We start from the raw sequence: 16,126 nt of genomic DNA, 5'->3' as shown, positions 1-16,126 counted from the left end.
GCCACGTACGTTTTCCCAATTAAAAACATTTTTGCAATATTTCAAATTCAGCTCGTTATATTCTTTGGCCTTCAGTCTCAAGCATCCGCTATCATCACTTCCTGCGACACGTCCTGCGGAATAAGCCCAATTATTTTTCTTCGCAGTCAATATGATGTCTCCATTTGGTATTTGTTTTCTGATCCACGTGTTTGTCTTTCTATTAGTGTAATTCGAAGCATGAACCATTCTATATTTGGTATTTTGTTTTCCCGTTTTCAATCCATGACATAGTAGGTGCTATCAAGTTCAGTTTTCCAAAAGCACTCCAGCATGCTCTCATCTACCTTATTTATTTCTACATTTGGATCTCAGTCCACCTTTAATATTTGCCCGAGGAATGCAGCGTGAGGTTGTGTTTTCCAGTTATGTCCATGAAGTATAATATAACATATACATGAAATAAATTAGTCGAAAGATTTCTGGTAGAATTTGATAGTACTTTTTTACCTGGGCAATTACACACATTGGCCGATTGGCCGATTGTGGTCACTCATCAATATCAGAGTGTTATATAACCCAGGTTAACAGCCGTGAAAGTTTAGATGTTTGTACACAGGCCACTGGCAGCCTAATGAGTAGAGAAAGACAGTATGCCGAGTCTCTAAAAGCCAGCACCCGTGTCAATTATTATCCGCTGATTTTAACTTCCGCAAGAAAAAGTTGACCCTTGCTCGATTTACTGTAACGACAAGTCACCTTTTTAAAACAAAAATATGATTTGCTCGAGCTTGATAATGCGTACATCTGCCGGTAATGATTTTTTTCCCCCAATGTTCATTCAATTATCATGACTATCAATGTCACCGTCGTCATCAGCCATGGTCAATCTACTGCTGGACGAAGACCTCCCCAAGCCACGGACTTCTCCCGACCATCGTGCAATGCCAAGTCGATTCAACGTCGTGTAAAATTATATAGTGGCTCACTAAAACATATTTTTGGCGGAATAAAGTGTAACTGACGTTCAGAGGTTCCCACTCAATCCTTAAATTCAAACATGAAATCTAATATTTTACGTATACTTATACAGTCTATAGTATATGTGCAGGATATATGAACGTGTACATTTAGGTCACACTTGCCATTACAAGCATGACCCACTATGTATTACATGTTCATAAAAGTTAGGCATTTGTTTTGCGTTTGTTTTTACATCCGGTAAGTAGGAATGTTATTCCATCACAGGGTCATGAGAGATGTTGGCGACTGTGGGGAGGCCTCCATACAGCAGTAGATTGACGATGTATCATGATAATGAAGCAGGCTTTGACTTAATCGATTCAGACATACAAAAATTACTTTCCATAAGCAATCGCTTCATCCCAAAATTTCAACTTGCATTTCTCCTAATCTCCCCCCCCTCAACTCCCTCGAAAAAAAATTCCTCCACATTTTATACTTCTGAAAATTCACACCCCCCTCCTCCTCACAACAATAAAGCAGTGTTTAACCAGCAGGTTTGGGAGGGTTTACAGGATGGGTGGTGGGTGGTTTGGGGTAGTGACTGGGCAGTAGGGAGTGGTGAGGTAGGAGGGCAGGGTTGGGGAGGGGGGTGTCCGTTTCTTGGCTCAGAGCTAGAATTAACACTACACAGGGCACGCATAGCCACGGCGCAGGCGAGAACTGAAGCCGCATTCAACTTTTGAACCGTGGCGTCTGGAAGGAGCCCTTGCCTCCTTACTTCACCACGCCATAATTGCCAACAAAGCCAGCTCTGTGGGACAGCCAGGTTAAGCAAATATTGCAAGCAACCATTAAGCAACACTGGGACATGACGCGCCTTCCCAGCTGTGAGCCGAGTGGGCACTCCCCTCGCTTGTACGCAGATCAGGGACGGTAGCGCCTAAATGGTGTGCCAAGCGTTGTTATGCCACATGTTTAACAACCCAGAGCGGCGATCCACCCCGCTGTTTATTTTCCTCTGCCCCCAACATCCCTCCCCCGGTCCTTGTGGTTTTATGGCATTCCATTCATATTCTACAATAGGGTTAAGAATACAAGAAATAACAATCGTACAAATGGTCGTAATAATGTTGGTATGCGTGTAAAATAGAAATACGTGGAATACTTTTTTTTGTCCGAAAAGGGGCTTTTGATTCGGAGACGTAATTTTTGCGGCGTAGTAATTATTATTTGTAGCTGGCATATGAATGGCACACGATTGGGAAGGCATCTTATGCCAGATTCACACGTTTATAACATGGCCTAAACACATCACCTTAGCCATTTGTACCATTTGTTGATAATATAATGTCCCATCTCAGACTTGTGCTGAATATGGCGTGTTACAAATATTGGAATAATTGATTGAATAGATAAAGCAGAAGGAGTGGACGATTGAGTTTCGGACTCATTTTTGCTCAGGTCTTCAATAAGATAAAACAACAACAACAACATATTCCATACTCGGTATGTCATTTGTGGCATGCTATCTTGCTCTAGAAATCTAACTCTTCCACAAAGCTAAAGAGCCCCCTTAAACCCTTAACAGACTGTTGGGGCAAGTGCCATTTGCAAGCACCTATGAAGGCTGGCATCGGCACATGAGGCGGTGGGTGGCCAACACCACGCCCGGCCACCTTTGTCTCCCCAATGGCGATATTTAGATACCACACTAGGTACTCATTTAAGGCTGAGTCGACCTCGGGGAGGTCCAGGACCGGTTCGGATAATTGTCAGTGGTGTTGGCTGTGAGCAGGATTCGAACTCGGATCGCTGGGTTCCGTTGTGCAGCGTGCTAACCGCTACACTACCGCTCCCCACACTCGACATTAACATTCTCCCACCACCATAATCACAGTCATTTAATTAGACAATACAGTACACCACAAACCTATGAGTCTTCATCAGGTTCAACTAGTTATTTTAAGTTTTTCTATAATGATCAAGCAAATGCATTGATCTTTCCCCCCCCTATTTTATCTCAACCAAAATATCCCCATCTGTGGAGTAGCTTGCTTCCCTGCCTTTGTATCATTTAAAAGCCAAATATGATCCTTTATGATGCTGCTGTGGTGTAATGGCTAGCACACTAGGCTTGCAATACAGAGATAACTGCTTCGACCGCCCGGCTTGGCTGTTTAAACAATGGACCACCTCACTAAATTACCCCACCTCTGTTCGCCCAGCAGTGTAAATGTTGTAGGTCACAGATAGCCAATCGACAGGTCATGCGTGGTGGGTAAAGTATGGGTACTCCTACCTCTTCCAGGACATTTGTCCAGCATGGAACAGCAGATCAAAAATACCGTAGTGCAGGCACTCCTGCCAGCAGCAGTGGGGAGATGTTAACTCCCTCACCTGATATACAGGAGATTGTGGGTTCGATCCCGACCCTGATGCCTGTATATTTGGAGTTTGCGTGTATCTCTGCCCGTGGTCGTGTGGATTTCTCTCAGGAATCCTCCGGTTTTTCCTCCACATGCAGAAACATGCGTTTAGAGTATTTGTCTGCAATAAATTTCCACATCATGATAAGCCACTTATTTGAGCTATCATGTGTGATCAGGTCACTTCTGAAAAATAACTATATAGCCCAGTGAGCCTTACCTGGTAAAATAAGTCAAATAGTTTCGTTTCAGTTTAAAACAAGCAACTGCAGGGCTGCATTTTTTTCCTGATTAATTTTCAATACGTTATCCTGGATATTTTAATTGCACGGCATTGTTCCAGTCTCAGAAGAGCTCATGGTGTGGCAGCGGTCCATTTTGTTCGGGGTTTATTTCTTGCTTGAACACAATTCGCCATACATGTCGTGCCGGTTTTGTAGTTTTGCAGCCACAGTTAGGAAGAGACCGTGCACCTACACTCGTGTCGCGTATCGCAGGGCGTGCGGGAAATACATTGAACATCGTTACGTAATGAAACGTAATGCAACAGTTTTACTTATTTTTTCCAAAAGCAATGTCCTGAACAGAATGCTTAGCCTTTCGGCAAGAGGATTTTAATATGCCGGTGCAAGTCAATGCATGTGGGTTTGGGCCCTCAAGGGAATGCTCGATATTGACTTTTTACCCCGACGGAGAGCCATGGTTGCTTGAAGCTATGAAGTCATGCGCATTACATTCGACGCATCACAGTGTTTGTATCCCACAGAAAGTTAAAGACTTGCCGCTTGGCAGAGAACATCCTCTCAAAGTTAGACAATATCTATCCCACAGGGCAACCACTTTGCGTACTCTCACACGACTCTCCTGTCCGTCACTCGCCTCTTATTCCTCTCCTTTCCACCTCTGAGTTCACAGCTGAGCAACACAGCGATCTTACGCGTGTGCATCGGTCGCGTATTGATCGTGTACTCCGCTTCTGTACCGTTGTTGAAAAGCGTAAATGAAATTTAAATATATATATATTCATATATATATATATACTCTGGCACATTCTCACGGGGGTAAAGCGTTTCTTCCCCCAGTGGCGTCGAACGTCATTGAACCGCGGAAGGTTAATCTTTGTGGAAACACTTTTGACGACGAAAGGTTTCCGGAAAAAGAAAGGGGGGGGGGGGGGGGGGGGGAGAGAGAGAAAGAAAAAAAAACACCCCTCAAAATTGCAGTAAACATTTATGTAAATCATAATTACAACAGTAAATAGAGGTCGTATACTTTTGGGACGCGATTAAAAGTATGACCATGGTAAAACTAACAAAGCAATCACAAGCACACTTTGTCACGTACGCACGGTAACTTCTACACATTTGGTGGTTGCTAAGCAAAGTCCATTACATCATAACACACAGTAATAACAGACGGTAAAAACAGACGGTAAAACACCCCCCCCCTCCCCCATCATCATCAGAGTTTATGAACGATTACTCTAGGGTGGCAAAGGGATTCCGTTTCGGGAGGCATTTCTCGTTTGTAAAGTTGCCATCCTGTTATTGCAAAAACATTTCAATTCCAAAGCGAATAACAAATATTATTTTGGAAAAAAAAGGTCTGTTTTTACGTAAACGGCCTTTAAGCTATAAAACAATATTACACTTTCATAAATGTGGCCAGTTTTTTTTTTTTTAATAGACAAATATCAAAGGTTTCCAAGTTTCGAACGTAACAAGCAACTCCGTTCATATTCCTCTGGAGGGTTTTCTGCGGCTACGAATTCGGGGTTCCGACTTCTGAAGCAGCAACGCTCTCCCCGTATTAACATGAATTTCAAAGCGTGTCCTTGTGCCCCCCCCACTCTCCCCCCCCCCCCCGTGATGTAAATTGTTTCCTTGTTTAAACAGACCCGCGTGGTTACGGATTTGGTCAAGTGTACTGCTTTCGGAAAATGTTATGACGTTTTTATTATTACGGAAATAAATATTGCTGCCCTTGTCCTCGGAAGACAAATCTCATGACCAAAATTTGCATTTTAGCTTCCACGCATTTTTTTTTTAAAATGGACTTCATGCATATGCTGATATCGTCAAAGACTAACAGACAACTGGGACATTTGAAGCTTACACATTTGCTCTCCTCCTCCGACCAATGAAATGTTATTTTATTGTGCGATTGACGTCTTCTAAGGTGATGAAGAAATCCCCATGGGGAACTCTCAGAATGAGCAGTGTACCAACCCTGTGTCGGAATGGCCTCAGGTGGGCGATGCGAGAAAACTCCTGCTGAAGTCACCTTAACAGGCCTTTTCATTCACATCTGCGACAAACCTTGAAAAAAGCTTGTGGCATGTCAATCGAACCAATTTATTTTAAATTTCATACATGGAATAAGCAGAACCGTGCGAATAGCCACATTCCATATAAGGTTTTTTTTTGTTCGTTTCTCTACACTTGAGAACCCGGTTTACACTACTTTATTTATCTCCACGGATTCGAACCCAGGATTTCCGCAGTGCCAGATGAGTGCTCTGGTATTAGTCCATTGAATCACCACGGGCCAAACCAAAACCGTAAGCCTGGAATCGACGTTGTAATCCGAGAACGGTGGCCACGCATGTAGCTGGCTGGCTTGGGCGTTCACAGCTCTGAGCTGGCACTTCTGATACTCCTGGGTTCAAATCCAGGCAGCTGTGATTAAAGCAGTGTTCGAGTGCAGAGAGATGATGGTCCAAGCCTGGTAACCAAAGGACTGCATAAAAAGAATAATAATAAACTACAAAATTAAAAATGGTTCTGCACTTTACTTGACAAAAATGTCATCTCTGAGATTAAAAGAAAAAAAAAGAAAAAATATTGGATTGACTGTCCTGCAACGAACATTACTCTCTGTAAAACGTTGACTTACAACTTTCGTGACTTCAGGAATTCATATTCTTTGGTTCTTTCGGTAAAGTCACGTAGATAGAAAAATAATAATAACAAAAATAAAGTGAATACTAATGTAGACTGTATCCTGGTTCTTAAACGGAGTGAGTGTACTGGCAATCTATAATGTAGACTGCCTGGCTCTCAACGTCGGTGAGTGTACTATCAGTCTATAATGTATTACTGAAAGAACCAATAATTAGTCTACATTATAGACTGCCAGCACGCTCACTCAGGTTAAAAACCAGGCTACAGTCTATATTATAGACTGCCAGTACACTCACTCAGTTTAATAACCATTGGTACAGTCTACTTTATAGACTGCCAGTACACTCAGATTAAGAACCAGGCTACAGTCTACATTAGTGTTTTTTTTGCTTAATATTATTTTATTTTTATAAGTTAAATTTTTATTCACTTTATTTTTTACTATTATTTTTCTACATACGTGGCTTTACCGAAAGAACAAAAGAATATTACTCATTCTAGATTTGAAGTTTTCGGGACTGCAAGGATCCATACTCTGTTTTTTTTGGTAAAGTCACGTGGGTATGTAGCAGAGCTTATGGGAAAGTGCTGCCCCCTACAGTGTGGACTAAAGGTCACATACAACTTTAAACGTTTTATTTCACCAGGTCAGGCCCCCACTGAGCTATATAACTCTTTTTTTTTAGAAGCGGCCTGGCTACAAATTATAGCTCTACGAAGTGGCTTATCGTGTGGAAATGTACAGCAGCCAAATACTCCAAACGCATGTTGATTCTAAATGTGGCGGGGAAAAACCGGAAGCCCCAGAGAAAAAAATCCACGTGACCCCGGGGAGACAGAACATGTAAACTCCAAATATACAGACAGGCGTCAGGGTCACAATTGAAGCCACGACCTCCTGTATATGAGAGAATGTGCTATCATGGGAGGACCCTCAGAAATGCTGTAGTCACGTAATATCGATCTCTGTGGGCCACCCTCTAACATGAAGCGTGGCACTGCTCTGCAGAAGATCCGAATGGGTCGTTCTTCTCACCACGTGACTCCGATGGCACGATCTTAATAAAATCGAGGAAAAAACGATTTATTTTAGAGTCCGATAAATGCTAACGTTTGTAATTAAGATTTCAAAATAATGTATGGCACTCCACAGCAACAGTGCTGCAAAGGCTTACACGTTGCCAACGCATCATCGTTACCTGCACACGTACACCAGTGGTGACTGACAAAATTGTTTTGCTCTCCCTCGAAATTAAAGCCCATTGGACTAGTGTTGTAAAAGTCAACAAGACATCCCTCGAAGGGCTTGTCCTCTGCCTGTATCTGAATCAGTGGTCATACATTCCTCTTTATGTACAGGTGAGGGCCTGAGTCAGCACGTAGTCTCTTGGAGATGGACGAGATCGATTAGCAGACAACACATGACGGCAAATCAACAGTGGCTCTGCTAAGGATTATCATACCAACCATTAGGAAGGAATCATTTCCACCAGTGGCTTAAGACGATGTAGAGAGACAGAGAGAGAGGGATGAGCAGCATGCTTTGTCCGGAACATGCTTTGAAGTAATCTCTGCACTGAATCTTGAGCCATAGTTTCTGCTTACACGTTCAACAAATGTTAATAATAAACTTACAGCCCTTTTGTCAATAAAACGCTGGGAAGAAGCCCCCCAGCGTTGTGGTAGTCACGGGAGGTTTTTTTATGACTGCTGCTGGCCAAAGCACATCGAGATTCGAACTCGGGTCACCAGGCTTACAGCTCAGATTTCTCGCCACTGCACCATGGATCTACCCCCTTGGACATGTTTGCCGATGGAGAATAAGAAAGTATACCAGGTCAATGATTTGTGACGAGTGCAAATATGTATTTTTTATATATATGGTCTACGTTCGCCTTTCATTCTTCAACATTCTTTGTGAGTTCACGTTATGCAAGCTAAGCTAACAAGAAATGCTCACACAAAGTGGCATACTGTTCACATTTGCAGTTGGAGTTTCTCGACAGCCTTTCATTTTAACTACCCACCCAGCTTTGAGCTACTATGTATTATTGACCTAGGAAAATGCTAATGATAGCATGGAATTTTGAACATTTCATCTGGCATCGAAACAACATTTAAAAAGCGTAGAAATTTATCAGAATTTTACTGATTTCAGAAGTTGTTGAATTTGATTGGAATCCAAATAAAATAAAATAAAAGCCAAATAAAAGTATACATTCAGTTTTTTTTTTAGCTGCCCCTGTATAAATGTGATTAGTTTAATTTAAAAAACAAAGTCGTCACTTCCAACCGCGATTTTTTTGTGTGTGTGATAAAAAAAGTGAGTGTTATTTCCTTTTTCTTGACAAAAAAAACAAACTTTCCAACTTCATTCCTTCCTGGTTTCATTTTTTGTTAATGAAAACAAATGACAGGAGGATGTGTAAGAGCATATTGTTCTACACTCGGAGCATGTGCCAGGTATCGCAGGTGTCACAGACTCGCGGCGAAGGCGGGGCAACGTAGGAACCTTCATAAACAATAAAGGTGCAGTCCCGCTCTCACTTGCTCATGCCACTGCTGGTGGAAGGACCTCCGCTCGAGGGAGCTCTAGAGTGATATCTCTAAAAGAGCTTTCTCTGGTGGCTGCTTGGGCATGCTTTTCAATGCCCTAACAGATACCTTGTAAATGTTGTGGATTCACTCTTCAACACACCGGTGGGCTAAAGTAGTGAATTATTTGTCTTTTGTCAACGTGACACTTTTTTTTGCTGATTGGCCGTGTCGGGTGGTGGAGGGTTACGACACATTTATAAATAACGCGATTTAACCCAAAAACCTCTATTATGAAAGATACCTTGGCCAAGGTGGTAATACCAACATTTGACCCCACCAAACGCAACCCTGCTGATCGGCCGATGGTGGTGTACCCATTTATACCGTATGTATGTTGAACTTCTTTCGCACCGTACGTAGCCAACTATGATGTGTAGCCAACTGCCGCACCGGGTGATCAAATCGAACCGGCGACCTCTGCATGGCAAACCCGGTGTGCCAACCATTCATACCAGAGCAGCATCCCATTCCTTTCATAAAAAAACCCATTCCAATACGTGGTCTGCTGTGCTCTTGCAATACCACGATTTAAACATTTTAAACATATCTCTTCGCAAAAAGAAATCGATAAACTTCCCAACATCGGCATAATCAAATGTTTCTGCTTGAAATAATAATTAATTTGGGGGGGGGGGGGTATGAGTGGATGGGGCGCATGATGCCAATGATCCTTCTGTTACATTGTGTGCGAGAGAGATATTACATTGTGTGCGAGAGAGACGTTACATTGTGTGCGAGAGAGATGTTACATTGTGTGCGAGAGAGATGTTACATTGTGTGCGAGAGAGATGTTACATTGTGTGCGAGAGAGATGTTACATTGTGTGCGAGAGAGATGTTACATTGTGTGCGAGAGAGATGTTACATTGTGTGCGAGAGAGATGTTACATTGTGTGCGAGAGAGATGTTACATTGTGTTCGAGAGAGATGTTACATTGTGTGCGAGAGAGATGCTACATTGTGTGCGAGCGAGATGTTACATTGTGTGCGAGAGAGATGTTACATTGTGTGCGAGAGAGATGTTACATTGTGTGCGAGAGAGATGCTACATTGTGTGCGAGAGAGATGTTACATTGTGTGCGAGAGAGAGTGATGCTTCGTAACGGTCCCTTCTGTTACATTGTGTGCGAGAGAGATGTTACATTGTGTGCGAGAGAGATGTTACATTGTGTGCGAGAGAGATGTTACATTGTGTGCGAGAGAGAGAGTGATGCTTCGTAACGGTTCCAAAATTCTGTGTGTCTAGACAGGAAATAGGCATGTCAAGGTAAACAGTCTGTCCAAACTGGCGATAGACCGCGCTTATACAAAGTTGGGCTGCAAAACAGGAAAGCCTTGCACGGTACAGGACCCCCCCGCCGCCAGCCCGTGCCAGTGTAAATGTTGTGACCTTTAAAACAGTTCACATTATCATAACCTGCATTCAGAACTCCCCCCTCCCTCCCTCCCTCCCCCCGGAAGGTGAGGAAGAGTGGATGGGAGATACACATATTTAGACAATACACGGTGCTGAGGATAGCGTCGCAACAGCGTGTTACAGTGGCGCGTTGTCGTAAGAAATTAAAAAGTGAAAGGGACAGTTAGATGATCACCGCTACATTGTTTTTAGAGCATTATTTTAGTAATTTCTAGAAAGGTTTAGTTTAGCCCGATTTTTTGTATTTAGTATAGAGTTAGACTTTACATTTTTTAAAATCTAAATTGTATTATGATTGTTATTATGATCTAACATCACAATGGGATTGTTTTGCACAGTTTAGTACGCAGCATAAACAAATGGTGCTTTTTCGGGAAGATTTTTTTTTTAGTTTTTGTAGGGGATGTTCCAATTTGTGTACAGTAAATTATAAATGTATCTTGTAATTTAATTGTTTGTTGCGGTTGCACCCAAATCAAGAGCCGAATGGCTCACAGGGTTTTTCCAAATAAATGAAACTGAGAAACTGAAACTGAGAATACTGAGATGCACACACCACTGCTACACTGACACTTAGATGTGCACGCCACTGCTGCACTGACACTTAGATGTGCACGCCACTGCTGCACTGTTGGCGGAAGACCCCTCTCACTATAGAGAGAGAGATACCACCCTTGGACGATAGTATGGCCTTCTCTTCAAAAGTCTACATTGTCATTCTACATTTAGAACGAATTACATGCTTGTCAATGCGAGTGAGTTCGCGTGTAATGATAGAATGACTATTAATACAACTCAAATCATATGCATATTCGTCTTGTATATGGAATACACCGACGCTTACATACTCAGCGATGGGTTTGAAGTGTATTCAACTGCATACCGCATATTACTCACCTGAATGCCTGGAAGAAATTAATTTCGCATAGATAACTTCAAGAAGAATAGGCAAAGGGGCAGCCCTGCAGTTGCTTGCTTAGGCACCTGCTGGCAGAAGGGCCTCCACTTGAGGCAGCTGTAGAAGCCTCCTCAAGAGGGCCTGCTCATCAAAGCTGGACGAACGTCTTGGAAGATGGAGTACCCACATTTTACTCCACCGTGCCCAACATGCTAATCGACTCCAGTGTACTTATACAGATTTAAATTAATTAATCATGTAGGTGCAATTTGTGAAACAAATATATACAGGACTGAAAACTGATAGGAATGAACGTGTGTATTATATTAAACTTTTAAAATCACATGCTGACCTCGAGTGAAAAAAAAAACATTCTGATTCCGTGCTGTGTAGCATTTGACTGGCTTTGAAAAAAATCTATTCCAGGTGGATGCTTCAAGATTTCTCGTAAAACACACCTAATACATGTTAAACATGAGGATACAACTTCGGGTAACGGTCTTTGACAACTATAAAGTCGTAAATAATGTATCCAACCACATATACATGTACAACTTCACTGCCGGCTGAAGGCTCCCCCTGCAGTGTTGACCACGTGGACTGTTTGACCATATTTGACCACATTTTACCATATTTGACCGTGCACGTTGGTAACGGAAGCAGCCGAGACTGATGCAGATATCACCCGCCACTAATGTTAGCCGTGGCTGGCGAACTGAACTCAGGTCACTGGGTTGACACTACAGTGCCAGGTCATATGAAGCCTACGTGTTAAACTGATAAAAAGAGAGTATATATTTTAGTTTATGTCCATACTTGAAGACTGAACATCACTTCCGCTAAAATCTGAATCCGAATCTGTATTTAGATTTCAAGAATCCGATGAGCTATGACGCTCTTTTTCACAGATTTCCAGTAAGGGCAGGTCAGAAAACTTGCTGATCTGCCCATCCTGGACATATGTAAGGGCAGGTCAGGTTTTACCTGAGACCGCATTCATCATGATACATCAAAATCTCACTACAAGGTTACTTTAGAGCCCTACTAATAAGCATTTAATACGTAACATTATAATAACTAAAACAAACACATTTGCTGTTTAAAACAAATAATGCAATGGATGGTATTCATGTTCAACATCAGTTTCTACAAAAAGAACGATGTTATCACCAGATGTGTCATTTATATATTTAAATAATGCAGGATTTTTTTTTTGTTAGGGAACAATATAGTATTATTATTATTATGTTACACGCAGTGTAGCTCCTGCGGGTAACTATTTTACCCCCATTTATATTTTACCAGGTAAGGCCCACTGAGCTATGTAGATATTTTTCAGAAGCGACCTGGCCACAAACGATAGCTCAACAAAGTGTGGCTCATCATGTGGAAATTTACAGCAGCCAAATACGCTCAATGCATGTTTCTAAATGTGGAGGGAAAAACCGGAGGACCCGAAGAAAAATCCACACGACCACGGGGGAGAACGTGCAAACTCCAAATATACAGCAGACATCAGGGTCGCGATCGAACCCACGACCCCATGTATATAAGGCGAGGTAGTTAACATCTCGCCACCGTGGAGTTGGCTTTAAAGTTGTCTTTCCCTCCCACATCACAGGCTGCTTTTCCAATAACAGTCTCCGACAGATGAGTCACATCGCTGAGAGCCTACAAGTTGGTGATCAAAAGCCACACTAATTTCACCGCATGTGGATGCTATACTTTTTTGGGGGGGGGGGTGCTGTAAAAATGAACACATAGGTGTTGAAGGTTACACAGCAGTTCCACTTATGGAATTGCATATGGTGCTGTTCAGTGAAAACAAAATATCCGCCCAGACACTTGCTATAAATTAAGGACCACCATGGGAAAGATAACCCCTTCTGGCCCTATTAGTCGGTAAATGGCACCGTCCTAATGTCTAAACATTTTACAGTGCATGTCAAACGTTTGCCTTTAATAATGTCCGCTTTAAACTTTCATTATGATTTTTTTTCCTTTCAAGTTATTCCATCAGATGGGCATCTGTTTACTTCTGTACAGAGAGGGAAAATCTGCGGAGGTCCATTATTGAGCGAGTGGAAGTGTGGTGTCCTTACAAGCGGATACGTCTGACCTTTTTTCTTCAGATCTGCTCGGGATTTTGATGTCTGGGTGGAGTGCGCCATACTCAGGAAATAGCCGATTACAACATCTGATAACGTTTCACTGGCCTGCTGTTATTCATAAGCACTGTGAGATGCAGGCTCGCCGTGTGATGCACGCGCGCTGTGTGTATATCAAAGGATGGCAAACATAACATAGCACAGAAGCAATGCATAAGCAAGGTAGGTAAATGTATGTACAAGAATGCTGGAAAGCAAGTTGTCCAGGTTACATGTGCAGATATTGACGAAACACATATAATTTGGGGGAAAAATACAGAGCGTACAGCCGTAAATTTAAAACACCTACCCAATTATAAAATGCTGTACATTTTAAAACGTTTATTGTTATTTATATGAAGCGGTTGCCAGTCCGACTCAATCTCCCGCGGGGAATGGGCACATATAAACTACGAAACTAAAACCATGTTTTATTTTACCCACTGAGCTATATAACTTTTTTTCAGACGCAACCTGGCCACAAGTGATAGCTCAACGAAGCGGCTTATCATGTGGACATTTATAGCAGCCAAATACTCTAAACGCCAGTTGCTAAAGGACCCTGACCTCTGTTCACCCTGCAGTTAAACATGGGTATAAGAACAGTTGAGTTGATTGGCAGATCGAATGTGGTGGGTTCAATTGTGGGTACTCCCACCACGTCCGAGACATCTGTCCAACGTAGAAGAGTCGGACGAATGCTCTCATTAGGAGCAAGACATTGCAGGGCACCACTTTGAATGATGGCTTTTCATTTAACTCTACGTGTCAGAACATATGTTTGATGAAAGCTAATTTTGCCAGAATATTGTTTTTTTTAAATGTGCCGATGTCTCCATTGCCAACAATTAGGCAAATGACCAAAAGGTGAAAATCTGTTTTTTAAAAATTCTGAAAAGTTAAATATTACTTCTTATAGGTTGAGAACTCTCTGCGAGTATAGACGCTAAGGCTAAAAGACTCACTGGGCACTTAAGTATCAGTGGATGATCTTTAAAGATTCGGACATGTGAACATCTACAGAAGTGAGTTATTCCACCATTCCCAAATAGCTTAGTGGATAAAAAATATATATAAACGTGGAATTACTCTAAACATGGGGTTTGAACATCTTAACACATGTTTTATTGCCAGAAAGAGTAAAACTATTCAAATTTTTCATCCTTTGGGACTGACAAAAGATCTCACCTCAAGCTATAAATGCTCTGATAGAGTACATTGTCTTGGTACTGTTCGCCGTTTGGCGTTCTCTGGTCTGACACTGGTGATACTAGGCCATCGAGAAGCCTGCTTTCTCTCGTGTAGGCCGACACCCACGTGTTCACCTTCTGAAGCGCTCGCTCGTCAACGTGGCGTGCGCGATGACCACCTCAACCACGTGACTTTTTCTTTCATGCTGTGCGCGGTGCTTTTTAGCGCCACGACGCGTGGATTTGTGACGTTTATTTTTATTTGTGTTGCTGGTGACTTTGTGTATTTCATATCGAAATCGCCTCTCAGTGCTTTTGCTGCTGGCGGCGATAAAAGTTGTTTAAAAGTCAAAAGTCTGGTGTAGGCCAAACAGTTTAAAAGACAATGCATATATTATCAGACCATGCATGTTTCCATGTTCACGACAAGTACGTGTGGTGAATGCAGATTTGATTCCTTGCAAAATGATATCTATTTGGTATTTGAACATCTTAGCACCTGTTTCATTGCCAAAAAGTGTAAAACCTATTCTTATTTTTCATGCATTGGGAAATGCTCTGCTGTACTTTAGAATTAAATGTATGCAAGATTATGATACATTACTGCCTATCAAAAGGTGGCTTATGACCACGTAAAATGGCAGTTACATCGCACATAAATATGGTAGTACTGCACTGGGTATGGAGTGGTGCATTGGTCAGGGCGAGTATGACAGTCGGATATGCGACATTTTATTGCAATTTAATTGAAGAGGTTAATATCATTTTCCATTCCGTTTTAAATTAATGTCATTTTAGGGAGAATATTGCATGTATAAAAATAGGTTAATATTAAGATGCATTGTATTATGCATTGTCCATAACTGAAGCATCATTATTTATATTTGTATCCAGATTTTTTTCTTAGATTTTTATCCTGCAAGCGGCAATTCATGAAAACAATAGTATATTATTGCATTTACTGAACGCAGTATGGGAGTACACATGTACTCTTCGATGAGTTATGCATAAAGTGTACATCTGCTCTTAGTTTTAATAGTGTCTATGCAAGCCTTCAAATTGCACTTGCATTGGCAAATGTATACGATAATTCATGAGCTTCCATTTATAGTTTTTTTCCACGTGGTATTGAATTACTTTGGGCTTTCCACTTTAAAGAATGTTTACGAAAAAAGCGGCCGAGACAGGAACAAACAACTATATTTCCATCGAGTCACTTTTTATCCTCATCTGGCCTTTGAAGGAATACAATTGTAAATCTATATTCCACTTTCAACAGGGGGGGGGGGGGACACACGTTAAAAGGCCTAGATCAGTTCTTTAGGGAAGATTGTGGGGCAGTTGTTAGAGCACTGCTTCATGAACTGGGTGACTCGAGTTCACTCCCAGCCATGGCGAACATCAGTGGCGAGCGATGTTTGAAGGCACCCGTAGGCCCTTACCTGTCAACCAACCCACAATAACCCCCCTCGCCCCCCTCACCCCCCGTGACTGAAATGCTACGCTGAGGCCTTCATCTAGCAGTGGATTGATAAAGGGCCGAACATTGTACGCCATTATAAAATCAGTCTTACGGAGCTATTTGAAAAACTTTAACGCAGTG

This window comes from Petromyzon marinus, chromosome 15 (genome assembly GCF_048934315.1).
Source record: "Petromyzon marinus isolate PM22_M1 ecotype Great Lakes invasive population chromosome 15, UKy_Petmar_22M1.pri1.0, whole genome shotgun sequence".
NCBI lineage: Eukaryota > Metazoa > Chordata > Hyperoartia > Petromyzontiformes > Petromyzontidae > Petromyzon > Petromyzon marinus.
The sequence above is the reverse complement of the archived record's forward strand: the minus strand, read 5'-3'. Positions refer to the sequence as shown.